The 18,906-nt window shown below is 37.2% G+C and overlaps 1 protein-coding gene across 1 annotated transcript in view; it reads right to left on the reverse strand.

Moving 5' to 3' along the window:
* Positions 1-18,906, reverse strand: part of LOC115857573 (EGF-like and EMI domain-containing protein 1) — a 155,474-nt gene that overhangs the window by 43,188 nt on the left and 93,380 nt on the right. The window lies entirely within an intron of this gene.

Below are 18,906 nucleotides of genomic sequence, written 5' to 3' on the forward strand. Positions count from 1 at the left end.
GTGAATGATGATCTTATTCATTTAACACTTGATAAATATTTATTTTGTATCATATGCTCAGGCCTGAAACAGAAAATGCAGGAAATTTAAAAAGAAACATGCAACTAACTAATAGTTTTCAAAAATTGACTGTAAGGGAAAAGAAGAGGGAAAAAAAGAGAAGACAAGAGTGTGACATTTTCAAAATGCATTTAAATATTTGTCAAATGAAAAAATGCATAGACCAACGGTCAGAAGTGAGGAAATATAGATGTGTCCATATAAGCATAAAAATGTAAAAATTTCAGTATCTAAGATGACCATAATCATCTACTCTTGTGTCAATAACTTGTTCCCTCTGGTGGGTTAGCTCAACTGAGTAATTAGCCATAGTATAAAACTATAATAATTTAGGCAATATGTTTCTGACATTAGTATAAACAGGTTGATTGATATGATGCTAAATAATATCTGATAGACAAAACTTGGTTTATAAAGGAACTTAATATACTTAATATATTACCAAGAAAGCCGAAAATCATTGAACATGAGAAGTATCACTCATAAATGGTGCTGGAATAATTGTTGAACTATCTGGAAAACACACATAATTTAAGTCCTTGCCCTACACCATATACCACAATAAATTCTAAATGGATTAAACATTTAAATCTAACAAAATGAAGCTATGAAATTACTAGATAAAATTATCTGTATTTATTTATAAGCTGGATAAAAGGCTCTTAAAACTCAAATGAAAGAAAGAAACACAAAAGGAAAACATATAAATATATTGTGCTAAATAAAATTTAAACATGAATATACTGAAAAACAATAATTGAAAACTTGAAAAACAAAATATTTGTAACATATGTGACCAAAAAACCCAAATCAATGATATATTACCTACATAGAAAAATGGAAGAAATAAGCAAGCAATTCAAAAAAAAATGCATGTGTTAATACATATCAAATAATACAAATGACATTAATAATGAGATGCCATTTTAAACTACTATAACGGATACCATAGTGTGTTGCCCAGATTCCATTTTGGGACTGAAATGCTCATTACTTCAGCTGCTAGGGGTGTTGGCAACTGACAGATTTCAGCTGAGTCCCTCTCCAGAAGTGTCATTAGCTGAAGAGAGACACCTTGGCCAAGGTCACATGCTGTACCCTAGCAGCCTTCATCTAATGACTGGCCCAATTCTAGAGTACAAAGTCCTGCCGCCTTGTGCCAAGATGGGGCCAATCTGAAAAGCTATTCTAGCTCTGACATTTCTACAGGATTGCCTGAGGCTGGTTGCACTGCATCTCAATTCATTCATCCTCCTAACTCAGTTCTGCTTCCCTCACCTCTCACATGTGTTGTCCCCAAGAGCTCTCTTCAATAAGTGTCCCGTGTGCACATCTTAGAGTCTGTTTCCCAGAGAGCTCTACCTACGATACTTGGTAATAGAAGGAGGGTGAGAAAAATCTAGAACTGTAATGAGAAAAAGGATGTTGAGCATCAGTTTCAGCTTCAAGACCAGCTACAGTGGCAGGGATTGTAGTTCATTTCACTAACCTTACTGTTGCAAATTTTCCCGGAAAAGAAGGCAAACTGGAGGAGCTGTTCCCCCTAATTAGCAAGCAGGCAATTAAAAAGCAAGTAGATCTGAGTGGCACAAGGCATGGTCTGCAGTAGCAGCTCTGGCAACACTACCCAGCTGAACCACACTGATTCCTCAACTGCTGGACCTGTTGGCAGCACGCAGCTCACAGCCAAGTCTTTCTCCAGAAGAGTTGCCCTCAGCTGAAGAGAAACTCCTCATTCAAGGTCATGCTCCTCCCAGGGCAGCCTGCAGGTTGTTACAAGGGTATCAAGTCCCAATCCCCTTGCCTCAAGCCTGCACAATTTTGAAGGGACACCCCAGCTCTCAAATTCTCTGTAAAGGTCGGCAGAACCCTTGTTGAAATTGCATTGCACTTCAATTTCACTCTCTGTCTTATCCTGCTTCCCTAACCTCTCACTTGTGTTGTTCCCAGTAAATCTTTTGCACAAAAATCTTGAAGTCTATTTTTTAGGGAACACAGTCAACGACACCTATCCTGTTGGGAAACGTGATAAAATAAAAGATATTCTATATGTCTTATTTGGGCATAATAAAAAAGGGCAGGTTTTCCTAAAATACTGCTGATAGAAATTTAAATTGTTATTTTCTGGAGGATGAGTTGACAATAAACATCATTTCTGAGGTAGTCATTCTATGTAGCTTGATTCATTCTAAGGAAATAATTCTGGAGATAGTCCAAGATTTGGCTATAAGTGTGCTCATCAGTGACTGTGTTCACTACAGCAGCAGAGAGAGAGAACACAAAAAAGTCCACAAACAGATAAATCATTAAAGAAATTCTTTAGTGTAAAAAAGGAATAGCAGTCATTAAATGGTTTTGTCAAATATATAATAGCATAGAAGAGGGTATATATTACATTTTAAAAAGAGCTGCTGAAAGTTATATAAAGAATGATTTCATTTCTGTTGGGAAAGAAAAAGAAGTGTATGTTAACTCCCATTCAATACTGTTCCACTTTGTCATTTTTCTGCCTTGTGGGAAATAGCTGAAATTAGCAGACTGAGGACACTGCCTCCTCAAGGCTTACATACCTCTCTTAAGAAACTGCTTTCCAAATCTACAGTTAAAGATAGGGAATTCTGCACCATCTTAATGGTCCCTTTTGAAGACTAATAATCATGCTTGTCTAATTGTTCTCTTCAAAATTTCCTCTTTAAGATCAATGCTTTTAGGCTGTTAAAATTATGCATTTTTACATAATATCATGGAAATGAATATCCACTAATGTCCCAAACTTTAAATATATATTGAATTAATGTGGCCACAGGCCCTTAATTTGTTGTCTTGAATAAAACCATGTTAAAGGTCAGAAGTTTTTCTCTGAAGAGTTGCTTGGTTGTCCCTGCCAGAAAACCTCAGTGTTTAGCAGCCCCTCTGCAAAGAATTTCTTCTGCACTAGCTCCGGGGCCCTGAGAAGAATCCCACTGTCATGTAGCAGCTATGTTAGGGCCGATGAAGGGTGGTATTGTTAGAATTAGGGAATACAGACAGTTGGAACCCTTTGATGAGTCTTTCCCTTGGAGTCCTGACTTTCATTATGTTACAATTCAAAGAATTAAGACACAATCTCATCTTCTGAGAAAGGAAGACAGACAGTCCTAGTTCAAAAGCTCTTAAAACCACTTAGATGATTGATAATAGATAACTAGATAGATGATAGATATAGACAATAGATATATACATATATAGATAGATAGATACATAGATAGACAGACAGCAAAAGTGCTGGAAGTACAAGGAACCTCTTTTAGATTTGTCTCTAGCTCTGTCCCAATCATCTTTCCAGGCCTCAGTACCCAAATTTCCACCAGTTTAACAAAAATATTGACAATGTTTAATTCTGAGTGATGGTGTTGATTTTTTACTCTTTTCCATTTTTTTCATATATATATTCTAAATTGTGATACACACATATTGCTTTTATGCTCAGAAAAGTTATGATAACATATTTGTAACAAGTATGACAGACGATTATACTTGCTTTATAAAGCAATATATATGTGTGTGTACATATATCTATATCTACATCTATATCTGTATTTCTTAAGTACAAAATTCACAATTAAAATTTAGAAAACGTACCTCAGCAGCAAACTCATAAAAGGAAATACAAATGACACATATACTTTTAGAATCTGAAAAGAAGTAAAAGGATGTGAGTGGTTTCACTTATCAAATTAGTAAACACTGAAAGGGAGAATAAAATTTGATGCCAGTAAAAATAAGACAGGAACTATCATATAATGGTAATGGATCAATAAATCATATGAAAATTTGAAAACATTTTGATAATAGGTTTTAAAATTTTTTTAAAATATGCTTTCCTTTAACTTCTTTAATCCTCCTGCTTGAAATATTGCCTAGAAAACAATAAAAATATCTAGACAATATATGCAAATAAATATTAATGTCCGCATTCTTAAGAAGAGATAAAAGATCCCATAATATGTGTGTTTATATAAATATCAAAAGGTATTTGCCACAATAAGTCAGCTTTACAAATAGTTTTAGCTTACTGTCTACTGAAGGTGTGTATGTGTGTGTGTGGGAGTGTGTGTAATATGTATGTTGTTATATGGATAGATAACAAAAGGTAACATGGTCTAAATTATGAAGAGAAAAAACTGAAATGAAAGAAGTCCAAATAACAACAGCTGTTTTCGAGTGGTGGGGTTGTGATTCCTTCATTCTCTCCCTTTTTATACTTGTTTGTACTTCCAAAAATGTTTTACCCTAAGGATGTAATCCTTAGGAAATCAGAAAGAAAAGGAGCAAAAGAACAAACTACAATAAAAAAAAAAAAGTCTGAGCTTCTCACAGAACATTTCATTAAATGTGCATTATTAAACTAAGGATGGTATAATATGGTATTTAGCTCAATAGAATATTATTCAAATTATCTGGATTTTAATCCTTGCTCTGACCATTTCTAGCAGTGTGACTTTAGTCATGCCTATTTACTGATTGTTTGATAACAGGAGATTTAGTTAATTCCTCCAAGCTTCAGTTTTCACATCTTTAAAATGATTATAATGAGTATTTCACAGGATCGTAGGGGGGATTAAATAACTTTAAAAGGGAAAGCATCAAGCAATGTGCCTGACACCCCCTAGGTGTTCCATCAATGTTTGTTGAAGGTAAAACAGTTGGGTGGTTCCACCATTGAAAATCGTGTTTTTTTAAGTGTAGAAACAGCCTTACTTCACAGTTCTGGGTCACAATCTCCCACTCAGACAAAAGAATATCCTAAAAATATCTAAGCCTCTGGATACTAACCAACTCAACAGAGCAATGGCAGTGTGAATATTAGTTCTGGCTTCAAATCCTTTTTTTCCTTTTTATTTACTCTTATTCTTTATTTTCTTTTAACATTTTTGTTGTTTGCTTGCTTGATTTGGGGAATTATTCAGCCTGAATTATCATCCGAGGATTTGTCCCATTCTTTATCTATTAATTAATGGTGAATTTTCATTCATTCCACATTTAAAGCAATATCATTCCATGCATTCAATTCATATGAGAACTTTTTTTCCCTCAAAAAGGAGGAACAAGGAAATAAAAAAGGAGGGACATCTGTATTCATTTTGGACATTTCAGACATGGTAGTTCCAAAGGACTGCGAAGCAGAAATTAATCCCACTGCCTGTGGAGTTCTGAGGATGAGCAGGGCAGCAGATCTCATTTAGAATCCTCCTTTGCCATCTATTAAGAAGTGAGCCTGGCAGAGCTGGCCATGGGGAGGCTTTTTGATTCTCAATTCCTCTGAACATTGTCAGTGTTTAATCAATAGCTATTCCAGGCATCATTAAACATGTGCTCTCAGTTCAAGGTCCTCTGATCGGGATGGTTGAGGGAATTGCTCAGTTTTGCTGTAAAGTGCAAAAAAGGGTGCCTATATTCAGGTTAGCCTACTTGAAAGAGATACAATTTTAAGCCGTACTGCATTAAATGAGACCTGTTTTAATGGGTCACATGGAATATCAATTATTCTTGATCTCAAAATTTTTGCTTCCAGTGTAGGATATAGCCTACTGAATTTGAGATTCTGCACTTACTAATTTATGCATTCTACAAGGAGAAGGGTTAGCAAATATGTCAGTCATTGGAATGAAGGAAGGCTATTCTTCCACATCTTACATTTTCTATTTCGATGATTCTATACAAGTTTGAATTCCTCATGCCATGGGTTTAATCAACTGTGTGACAAAGCAGGACAGTCTGTTTCGACATTCAGAGTGGGGCTGCAGAGACTAACACACAATTTTTTCTTTCTAGTTTTAATCCATTGTTCTGATGTGTATGTGATATGGCACTTAGCGAAACCATCACTAGTCTCGTGGAAATACTAAGAGATGAAACAGTATAGTTCTTATACCACAGGTTCGCATAAAAGTTATAATGAGAAATACAGAAGATTGTTAAATCACTTTCTTTTGGAAATAAGGCCAGGTTGATATTAGACTGTTTTCAAACTTAAAGAATTTTTACAATGTGAGTTGTAGGAATCAGAGCATTCTCCCTAGACAAAAGAATACTAATTAATTGGTTTGATATAATAATAAATTTGCATTCTTTTCCTTTGAATTCAGAAGAAATGTTGAAATCATAAAATTTTTACCAACATATGAAAGAGAAAATGTTAGAGGCAGAAAATCAATCCAACCATTCTACTGCAATTACTAAAAGTTTGAGCCATATACTATATTCACTTCTAAAATAAATGAATGTGGGCACTGAGATTATGGCAAAGCAGAACAGGCAAAGGCACTCTTCTTGCTATTGGTTTATAATCTATGAATCTCATTTGGTAGGGATGGTGGTAGGATGACGAAGGCTTTAGTAAATATGAAACCATACAATATAAAACCTTCAAATCAAAATTTAAACAATGTCAGACAAGAATAAGTCTTGGAACACCTTTCTTTTTACTTTGTTACAAACCATTAGGTTGTTATTGAATAATACAGCAAAATTTTAGAGTCTGAAGCACACCCTATGTTCTTAGAACGTATATAATACAAATGATTGCACCGATTTTGATAAAACTAATTTTAAAACTGCGAAAACTCAAACTACAAAATTGTATATGGTCTCTATGATACTATTTTTTTGTAAAATAAAGTTTATATGGCTAATACTCTAATAACCTACATTATTAGGGAAAAGAATCTGAAAAAGAATAGATATATGTATATGTATAACTAAATCCCTTTGCTGTACACCTGAAACTAAAGCAACACTGTAAATCAACTATACTTCAATACAAAATAAAAATTTAAAAGAGTCTTAAAAAAAGAGTCAGCAGAATAATTTGGTTTTTGTCTTGATAGATTTTTTAAAAAATTCATATGGTTGAATATACATAGGAAAAAAACCCTGCAGCTTCCTGGTGTCTTAACTCTGACAGTCCCAAGTGCTAGATCTCTCACCAGCCTAACCAGAAGGCAATAATCCCTCCTGGTTCTCCTTGATTTACACATGGCTAACCCATTTTCCACACTGCACTGCACTGTGAGCCCTTTAAATTTTAACTGGTGTCTTTTCCTTCCTTAAAATGCTTTAACAATAGAGTCCAAACATCCAAACACCTTTTTTGAACAGATGTGCTTGTTTGTTTTAACGTAACTGGATTCAATGGATCAGCTACGCCCCAAAGGCATATTCCATATCTACCACTTACATGCTGAGTGTTTTTCCTCAAGTTGCTTAAACTTTCTAAGTCTCATTCTTCACATTGCTAAAAGAGTGATAACAAGAGCACCTACCTCTCAGGGTTTTATGAAGCGTAAATGAAACAGTGAATATAAGATTAACACTGGGCCCCAATAGATAGCACACACTCCATAAATATTAGCCATTGTTATCATTTGACAACAGGCCCACATTCACACAGCTAGTGGGTGCAAAGCTGGGATTCTAACTTAGAGCTTTTTGGCACCAAGGTTTGTGATCTTTCTGCTGTGCACTCTGTATATCAGATGTCTTCAGGGAAATTTGGATGAATACTGGCTCCCATTCAGTTCACAGTCAAATCCTCTAACACAAGCCTGTAGCGCAGAATCTCTACATTGTCGATTGAAGTGAGAGCCATAAGATTTAGACACCAGACACTGGGGAGACAAGGTTGACATTCTGTTGTGAAAGCTTAAGTGTCTGACTGGTATTCTTGCCCAGACAGAAGGCCAGCCCACCGCAGCCCAGACCAACCAGTGCGGGAGTCTACAGAAGGAGCCAACTTTTACTTCCAAGGGGGAACACAGGGAATCTACTTAAATTCCCAAGCATGGGATGAAATAAGACTAAATTACCATACCATACAGCCTGGAAGAGAGAAGCTTAGCAAAGGTTACACGGCAGACGTACTCAACTCCTTTCTCCCCTTCAAAAAGTATAAAGCACGTTTCAGCACACTTCCCCATGGTGCTTATTGATTTCAGACCAGTCATCTACAGGGCTGTAAACCCAAGCCTGTGATTCCAAAGCTGTCCTATTAACCTCTGTGAACCCTGGTTTCATTATCTTTAAAATGAGAGTAATAATATCTCCCTCTTAAGGTTGTTGTGAGGATTAGAGATGAGATTTTTTAAATCATTGTCATTATTATTACTAATGGACATAGCCAGAATTACTTCCAAATTGTAATCACTTAGTTTCTAGAATTTGATCTCTGGGTGAATTAATGTGTCTGAAGGGAGAGTACATAGACTAGGCTTGCTGAGCTTGTGGACGACATGTCAACCCAGAGGACCGAGCCTCGAGGAGACTTGCCTTTCCCTGGGGATGCCCCATATATCCCAGTAGCCTTAATCCACCCAAACCAGCAAGTGCGCAGGGGCAGGAGTCATGTGGTCTTGGTTGTTAGGTTGATGGTTATGTTCTTGTCTTATGACTACTGAAGAGACGGTCTCTGAAATGCTTTCAGTGTCAGAGTTCAAAGCCCTTTCCCGCCTGTCTCCTTCTTTGGCTCAAACTTTAACCCTGCTTTGGGCCTGTGCTTATACGTAGCACCTCCACTCGCCTTCAGAACTCATATGCTCAGAATATGTATTTATCTACTGAGGACTCAGTATGCAGCCTGACTTCCGAATAGTGACCCCAGACCTTTCCCTTAGGTTTTGTGTCTTACTCCTTGTCCTGTGACAAGAGAATGATTGGAAATGACAGCCTGCATTCTTATCACAGCTTTGCCCTTGACTCCCATTAATAATCATACATATATCCTGTCTTTATGAACTGGTTGCTCAGTATCAGGCTCTAGGCTCTACAAAGCCCTAGGTAGTCTTCCCACCCTTATGGTGTGGAGGCCAGTCTTTGTTCTCCTGACATGCTCTGGCATTGACAACGATACCCGGGATTTCTGAGAACAAATAGGCAAACCATTCCACTGAATGACAGGTTCATATCTTTTCTAAATCTGGGGTTTAAAGTACGGTCTATGATGCTTTAAAAGAAGCCAAGTGATAAATCTAGGATTGAATTTGGTTAGTTTTATTCCATTTATATTCCATCTACTTCCAAAGATGATTTGAGGCTGTGTATGATCTAAAACATATCTATAATAGAACCACTAAAGCTATGGTTTAAAAAGAGGGGGAAAGGTACAAAAAATAACTACTGCAGCAAAACAAGAACCATGTTATGAAGTGGGGTGGAGAAAACTAAATTAGGAATATAGGTAAAAAAGAGTCTATGCAATTAAGCCTTCAACGTAGTGCTGGGTTTCCTAAGAGCCAAAGCCATGCATTATATAATTCTTCTTGTCTAATAAAGAGAAACAGATCATAAGAAGGGGAACATGCCCCTACTTTTAAACAAAACCTACTTTATTACAAGGATCTTTATATTTTAAACCCTGAACAAATACAGGGTCATTTAATAAAAGTAAACACTTTATTTCAGTCACATGCTAGGTCCTGAGGATACAAAAGAGATTAAAGCCTAGTGGAGGAGATAGACAAAAAGAGAAACTTTATAATCCATTGTGAGAGGCTCTATTAGAGACATGCCCTTGGCTCTATGTGGTGTATGATGTAATATTCCACAAGTGCTGTTTTGACTCGGTTTTGAAGCCATGGCTCAGAACCCTCAGTTCCCCTACACAGAATAAGCTCCCACCCCAACTACTGAATACTTCCCTTATCAGACATTCTAGAGTTAAGATACACACAGACCCAACTGCCAGAGGTTCCCAGGTACCTAACTCCCTTGGGGTTGTGGAATTATTCAGAGTACCTAATGCCCAGGAAGACTGAGTTTAGCCTAACCCCACCCCACTTGCCATATATAAGCCACCTCCTATCAGCTTGCTTGTTACCCTGTCCTGGGTGTAACCCAATGTGTAGCCCTGAGTGGTGCCCTTCTCTCACTTGGAGCTGTAAGCAACAAAGGTTTTTCCTTTCATCTATCTGAGTGTCTTTATGTGGTGTCCCACCATTGAAAGAAGCTCTAAATCTATAAACGATCTACAAATCTTATAAAACAGGTGACAAATTTGGATTATAAGTATGGGAGTAGATCTGGAAAGTCTCCTCAGAGGAGGTGATTCTAACCTTTGCTTTCAAAGAGAGGAGAAGTCAGGTGAGGAGAGGTGGGGAGGAAAGCATAGGAGGAGAGAGGGGAAAATGTTGACTTGGACTCAAATCCAGGAACGAGCATGTGCAGAAGCAGGGAGTGTCTGACAGATGGAACAGTAAGACAAAGGTGTAGGAGTGTGGAAACCTCTGGTACACGTAAGGAACTGCAGCTTTTCAGTGTGTCTGAGCCTGGAGCATGAAGTACAGAGTAGAAACACGGCAGGTAAGCAGAAGTAACCAAGAGTCAGACCCTGAAGCATCTTGTAAGCCCTAGTAAGAATTTTGAGTTAATTCTAAAAGCTATATAGAGACAATAAAAGGTTTTAAGGATGGTAAAATAATTTTTTTTTGTTTTGATTTCTTGTTTTTGTTTTTTGCGGTATGCGGGCCTCTCACTGTTGTGGCCTCTCCCGTTGCGGAGCCTCCCGTTGTGGCCTCTCCCTGGTGGCGCAGTGGTTGAGAGTCCGCCTGCCGATGCAGGGGACATGGGTTCGTGCCCCGGTCTGGGAAGATCCCACGTGCCGCGGAGTGGCTGGGCCCGTGAGCCATGGCCGCTGAGCCTGCGCGTCCGGAGCCTGTGCTCCGTAATGGGAGAGGCCACAACAGTGAGAGGCCCGCGTACCGCAAAAAAAAAAAAAAAAAAAAAAAAAGTCTCTATGATTATTGTTGTTAGAAAATGCAAACGTGATTTAAACCATGTGGCTCTTGTCAGCTGCTAGAAAACTATACTGGGATATTAGATTTGGATTTAAGTGTTATGCTCATATCTGGTATTTGCAAGCACTTAATCCTTCTGCTGCTTCTAGATGGAGGTAGTACTATTTTATGTTTCACGTCTTTTTGCACTTTGGACCCCGTGAAAATGCATAAGCTGCCTAAAGCTTGCTGCCTCCAGTGCTTTTGGAAACAGGGAGATATAAATCTTCAACCTAGTGATAAATGAGAATGAGAATATTTTACCATTCAGTGAAAATATTGTTGTGAATATTGCTTTAAAGCTCCAAAAATGCAAAGAAAAAGGAAGTGCAACAGGGAGTTGTTAAAAGAATCAATGAACGTATGTTTGCTAAAAAACTAGCAACAAAGCTGCCCAGTGGAAGCCATCTGATCACCAAAGTAAGTTTATAACTATAGTGTCTGACCCTCCGTAATTTTATTTAGTCCTGTGCCTATAGCCAACTGCAAGTATAGAACTAATATTAATATTATGAGCTAATTTTTATTGATTGCTCGCTCTGTGTCAGGCACTGCACTAAGGATCTCACTGTAACTTTTCCTTACTACCCGCTACATATGGAGAAATGGAGTTTTGAACAGCTAAGTGACAGCTCAAGGTCACACACCTTTTATACAGGGTAGCTATGTGGTAAAGTTAATATTGTTACCCTGAAAAATTGGCACTTTTTTTTCCCAAGACATGCTGTTTTCAGATTATCAATATTTTTCTCACAATCCTAAATCCCATTCTCTATTTTCATAAACAAATAATTTAAAGAGAAGTTCCTGTATTTTTAGTTGCACACAATTCAGAATCTCCTATTCTCAGTATCTTTGTGCATTGAATAGGTACTCTGATTGTGGGAAAATAATAAAGGTAGATACATAATAATTATAAATTACTGATTCAAGCCACCATTTACTGAACTTCGATTATGTGCCAGGTATTATTTTAATCTCTTCATATTTTTGTTCATCCCATACAGGGGGTATTCTGTAATGCACTATGAAATTATTTGGGAAACGTAAGACAGCAAAATTATTTAGTGCTTAAAAGTAGGGTTTTATTATTTATTTGATATATGTTATGAAAATCTTACATTTAAAAATATTTTACAAATATAGCTAGAAAAAATTCCTAGATAAAAAAAAAAGAAAACAAAAAAAAAATAAAAAATTCCTAGAGATTATTCTGAAGGAAGACCTGTGAATTTACTTTCCACATAGAGAGAAAGAAGAAAAGAAAAGGCAACTGGCAAGGATGAAGACCACTGGGCTAACATTTCATCACTTTGTTTTGTTTTAACGTTGGATACGGAAGGTAAAGTTTATCGCACTGCTCAGTTCAAGAAAAATTCTTATCACTCCCCAGTCCTTGGAAGGACCACTCTTGTTTCATTTGTTCACTTTTAGCCCAGAATACACTCTCAGTCTCCCCCATTCCCCATTCTAGTGTGTTAAATACATCCCTCTTTATAAGGTTTGTGTCCTTGTGCAATGTATAATATTGATTTTTGTGAATTATTATCCTGGTTATATTAGGTATAGATACAGTTAGAGAGACAGAGAAAGAGATAAAAGTGATATGAACTCTGAAGATCAGAGATTAAGAAACTGGACCAAGATCACACAACTCTTATTCGATGCAGTAGAATTCAGACCTTAGTCTGACTCTATCGAAAACTGTCAGTCTTACCTTCCCAAGTCTGAAGACTGTAGAAAAACTGTAGAAAAAAAAAGATTTCTGAATGCATTCCTAAAATCCATTGGATTTGGAAATAGGTTTTGAATTGGGTTAATTATCAACAAAACGGATAAAAACTTGGGAAGTTCATGATTTTTTTTCAAGCCCACATATAGGGAACGAGGACGGCAGAGGAGAAGTGTTCCTTAGATTCAACTTTGAGGAATTAAATATATCACCTACCACACAAAAGTGATTAATATTGCGAGGGCGATGAATTTGATAATGACTGAGAGATGCCATCAACCTGACAAACTAAACAATTTTTTTAACCTGACATAGCCCTATTCAAGACATCAGCTGTCATCTGAAATGAATTCTGCTTCTAATTTGTCTTCATAAATAATGCAATTAATTGAAAGGTAGTTACAATGAAAGTCTTTAACTTCTTTCGTCTCCAATTTGAGGGCAATCTCTTTGCATTCCCTAGAAAGGATCTTCCACTCCTTTTATCAAATAAAACTTAGACATCACTGATCAGAACACTGAGATCAAAAACAAAAGAATCCATTGTGTGAAGACCACCACATCTAATAGTTTTCTCAATCCTTTTTTTCCAAGTTTAGCATTATCTTAAAACGTGAAACATAAAGATCTGATGTAAGAAAATTTATTCAAGCTCAAAATTTTACTAAGAATATCTATTTAATCAAGCTTCCAGGCTGTACATCTACCCTCTTCTTGCCACCTAACTTCTGTTTATTTAGAATTAAAAAATGACCTCTGATTCTATTATGTTGCACACTTCATCACACAGAAAAATCTTTGGTTTACAGCTTCCAGGTAACCTTTCTTCTTCCTTCCCCCCAACCTCATTTAGTGAGAATAAAAAGGAACCATTGAACAAAAGCAGTTCCTGACCACTTCCAGCAAGTGGAAATAAAGAATTCTTGTGTTAAAGATGAAAATAATTAAAATGCTTTTTATCTGAGGTTTCCCTGTGCAGACACCAGTGACTCCATTTGTTTATTTGTGAGTACAGATGTTAATAAACCTATGTGCTGAAGGCATGAAAGAGAGGTAAGAGAACTATGCAAGCATTAAAACTTTCAATCATTTAATTACTTTTTCCCTCTGGGAAGGCGAATTTCAACAAATATAGCAGAGGAAGGACATGATTATGAACGGAGATTTGAGCTGAGCATGTTTCACAAGGTTGTTATAAAAAAGAAAAAAATGGAAAGACAAAGATTTTGTGAGGTATACCAAATTATAGCTAAAACCTTACAAGTTACTTAAAATGCAAATTACACAGCTAAATACAGAAAATTTGGGTAATATAATTATTTTGGTATCTAGCCCCTGGCTGTTACAAAATAGCCACTGGCAAAAGAAGGAGTTTAGTCTACATTATCATTACTTATATTTAGTCATATCTACTAAAGTCTGCCTCTCAACAATGAGAAAATCTTCAATTCAAAGCTCTCAGAAGATAATTTTGTATTTTGTTCGAAGTCCAAAAGCTAGAAATACTGCAAGTTTGAGTTTTTCCCCAACGAGCAAGTCCATCTGGGTAAAGTCCTTACATCTTTTTACATTCTGTTATAATAATAGCTAACATTTAACTAATACTTGCCAGATATTTTATAGGTATTGACTTCTGTCTAAAAGTAGAAGAGTAAAATGGAGATAGACTAGAGAAGGGGGAATAAAGGAGAAGAGATGAGTGTATTAGTCTGCTTGGGCTGCTGTAACAAAATACCCTGGTCTGGGTGGCCTTATCAGTTTATTTTCTCACAGTTCTGGAGGCTGGAAAGTCTAAGGTCAAGGTTCTAGTAGGGTTTGGTTTCTGGTGAGAGCTCTCTTCCTGGCTTCAGATGGCCACCTTTCAGCTAGATCCTGGTATGGTGGAGACAGCAAGCTCTCTGCTCTCTCTTCTTATACAGGCACTGAACCCGTCATGAGGGTCTTCCACCCTCATGAGCTCATCTAAACCTAATTATCTCCCAAAGACTCCACCTCCAAATACCATCACATTGGAACTTGGGGCTTCAACATGCACATTTGGGGGACACAATTCAGTCCATAGCAAGGAGAGAGGAAGATGATCGAAAGTCAGAACCGGGTAACAAGAATGTAAGTACAGAGAGGCAGCAGTCAAAGGTGAAAATTGTGCTGTCAGGAAGTCAAGAGGAAGATTTAGAAAAATGAGTGGTTAATAGTGTCAGAGGCCATTGAGAAAGGCATGGAAAAGACTCCTCTGAAAGCTGATAATTAGAAGGTCATTAGTGTCTTTCATTTGGTCTGAAGCCCAATTGCACACATATAAAACTATATGTTACAATGTATCATTAAGGCAACACTAAATCATATGGTATTAGAAGAAAAAGAAGGAATGCTTTTGGCTGGGGTCACCAGAGAAGGTTTAACAGGCCAACGGACATTGAACATGGAACATGGTAAGTAGACTTTTGACAGGTGGAGTCTTGGTGAGAGAGAAGTCTAGGTTGAGTAAGGTAAGGTGTGGAAGTGGAAAAGGGCATAGCTGACTTGGAGAACTGAGAGTAGCCAGGTTTGTTGGAGAATATGATAGAAATGTAAGAGAGAAGTGATAAATTTGCACTTATAGGGTGATAATATAAGGTAGATTTCTTTCATCAATAGCTATTATGAAAATACATTATTTTAACCCTCAGCTCTATTTATTAAAATAGAATATAAGAATTTCATTTCACAGTACCTTTATGATTTTTCTTAGTCTTTTAAAATATTTATCAGAAATTATTTTAAAGCATTTGGTTAGAAGTGAAATTAGCCAGATTCTCCTGAAAACTTCTTTTGTTCAGAGTGAAAGTTACTTGATTTCTTTGGATCTCAGACTTCTTATCTCTAAAGTAGATTAGGCTGAATTAGTCCCTGGATTCCTCCAAAATATGATTCTATGATACAGAAAACAGTATTTTCAAAAAAGCACCAAAGTGTAGTTATTGCTTTCATTAAAAACATTGAAGTCATGAACTCATTTTTATTAAACTGGATATAAAATTCTCACTCACTGTTTTTATGTGGGACTTTCTAAAGTCTAAGTTCTTTATATAATTTTCAAATAAAATCTGAGCTCTACAAAATAATTATTCCACAGAATCCAGTTGCGTTTTAAAAAATACAGGTTAGCAGATGATATGTAACAAATTAGTAATTTGGGGAACTCCATAATATTATAACACTTTAGAGATGCAGTAACTTTAAGGTCATTTTGTCCAGTTTCACATGAGGAAACTAGACTGTAGAGACTGTAGAGAGATTAAGTGATTTGCTGAAGGCCACGCACCAACTTGGATTCCACCGTGCCACTGTTCCTGGTCCATGGACGAGAGTCAATGGTGGACCAGTATGAATATTTCTGTCTTTCTGATGATGGCTAAACTCTAGTTTCCATTTTTTTAAAGCCGTTGGTTTCCAAGTAAAGGGAAATTTAAAAGTATATGTATTACTTGGTAATATCTGTGTTAATGGAGACCACTGAGAGCAAAGCAAATCTGGTCAAAATTTCATTTTTGACTGCTTTCCTATGCTATGTCTGGACCCTTCACCAACCAGGTGTAACCGTGCTGCTCAAGGACAAGGACCCAGACCTCTGGTCCAGAATCCCATTATAAAGGAAGGTGTAGGGAGAAGCAGTCATTGACCAGCTTAGCCTTGGACTATGTGACAGTGTCATGAGACTGTATCATGATATAACAGTATCATGAAATCCTCCCACATATACACCTTTTAAAGATGCACCATCATAAGGACAAAATTATATGGGGGATATTTTGAAGTGTCATAGATACCTTTAAAAATCTCAAGAAAGTAATAGGCCCTTGCCACCAGTAAAGTGACATGCATTCCAAAAATTTGCAGACAAATTCAGGGGCTCAAACTGAGGGTCACTGAGGCCAAGATCCCCAGGGATCACATTTTATCAGCAGTCCAGGCAGTACTTTATGGGGAACCAAGTGGCCTGCACACTATAGCTGGATATTATGAACCCCTTCTCTTAACACCACTTTGTGTAACTTTATCATTCTGGTGGAGGCTGACTAGTAACTGCTGGCCATATGTCCCCACAAGTGCACAGCTCTTAGAGAGGAGATCCTTTCTTGAAATGAAGTCATCTTAAACTCTGTAAGGATTTGGGGTACAAGAAGTTTACTGCTGCTGTGATTAAGAGAAAGTGCAAAAAGTACCAGCGGCTCTAACTCAAAAAGTCACACTAGCTTAGGACTATGACTGATGGGCAGAATGGGGCAAAGGAAGGGAAAGAAGGTCGAGAGGAAGGAAGAAATGGAGGCAGTTAATTTCAAGGACTCTAAAGTAGCGGAATCATAAAATTCCATAACTCCATCTTCTCTTCTGCGACTGGTCATGAAGAATTTCTGTCTACTACAGTTTCCTGGTAAGATCAACCACCATTCTCAGTTTCCTGCCAGGTAACAAACACCAAAGGGAAAGTGGACTAATTGAATTGTCCTGCTTTTAAAAATATCTGACCCTTGCTACAATATTACTCAAAATACAAACCAATGTGAGACTCAGTTCTCTACGGTACACCCTTTCTTTCAAAGCAAACAAACAGTTCTTATCCTCAAGCTCACGTCATTATTAGTATTTAAATACAAAATACTTATATTCTTCTTGAGTTCATTTTAACAAGACTGCTGTAATTGTGTCAACTGAGGTTCTTAGGACCATTCTTTGAAACCAGAACCAGTAGATTCATGTGAGAGAGGCATGAACATTTCCACAAAGGTCAATTGTTGGACTCTTGAGTCCAGTATTTCTGTGGAATGACATCCAAGGGGTTAAAGGCTTTAAAATGACTGCAATCATGAAATCCATATTTCTCTTTAGCTTAATTTTTAATTTTTGTACACTATGTTGAAATTCTGTACGAGGAGAGGATCAGCCTACGCAGCTGCAAATATGCTATTGCCATAGTGTCCATGTGTCTGTACAGGATGGATTTTAAGGAATGGAAATAGAAATGATAAACCATAATATTCTTATCCAAGTCCACCTTTGACCTGAGGTCATTGAAACAAAAGTTGGAAAATTCCAGAGCAATGGTGGTGAGGAACAAGGAAAGAGCTTAATGATTTTACTAAGAAATAGTTAATAACTTCCAGAGTTTAGAAAATTAATTATACCTGAAGATATAATTTTAGTTGATCACTAGAGTGTTTATTTTGCCTTATCGCAAAGACCAGATACCATAGATATATAAAATTCATTACTTTGCAAAATATTTTTATATCAGACACAAAAATTCACCAGCTCAACCTTTACCACTAAATACCATATTTGCATGTATAGGTAATCCTGCCCCTAAATATTTTGTGACTGAGAGAAGTTAGAGTGGTAGTTTAAGGATATTACCAGCTGAAGTCTTTACAGGTTGGGGATGGAGATGGGGATGGGAAAGGGATTCCTGTCGCAACAAGCAGTAATTTTGCAAAAAGAAGGGGATATTTGGGAGATTACAAAAATATGCATGTGCTGCTGTCCCACCACTGGTGCCTGCTGTAGATACTGAGTTCCCTGATACTACGATATGGCTTCTATCTGCATCTTCACCAACTTTGGAAAAGTCCTTTCTTTGCTCTCAAAACCTCCATTTTCTTCTATCAAAATCAGATCTATGGGCTTCCCTGGTGGCGCAGTGGTTGAGAGTCCGCCTGCCGATGCAGGGGACACGGGTTCGTGCCCCGGTCCAGGAAGATCCCACATGCCGCGGAGCGGCTGGGCCCGTGAGCCATGGCCGCTGAGCCTGCGCGTCCGGAGCCTGTGCTCCACGACGGGAGAGGCCACAACAGTGAGAGGCCCGCGTACCGCAAAAAAAAAAAAAAAAAAAATCAGATCTATGACTAGGACATCTTTACCTGTTTCACCTGGCTTTCTCTCATTTCCTATGTTAGGAAAAAGAGACAGTATATGTTATGAAGTTAAGCAAAACTGGCTGATTTCTATCCCAAATTTCATAATTATAGAATACTCATAAAATGCTAATAATTTTGAGTAGATGGACCAGTTAACAAACCCTGTATAAATTAAACCAGCAATTAAATTGTGTTGTATAAGGTGCTATTCTTTCAGTATAAGATATTTTTCAAAGGGACCTGGAGGTGAAATCAGAATGTGCTGGATGCCATCTGAGGAGCATCATTCAATAAAAAAAAAATTTTTATGTAAATTACTTCAGTTAAAAAAGAACATTTCAGGGAGATCAGCTCAGTGCTTTGCTACCACCTAGAGGGGTGGGATAAGGAGGGTGGGAGGGAGACGCAAGAG

This window comes from Globicephala melas, chromosome 4, assembly GCF_963455315.2.
Source record: "Globicephala melas chromosome 4, mGloMel1.2, whole genome shotgun sequence".
Lineage (NCBI taxonomy): Eukaryota > Metazoa > Chordata > Mammalia > Artiodactyla > Delphinidae > Globicephala > Globicephala melas.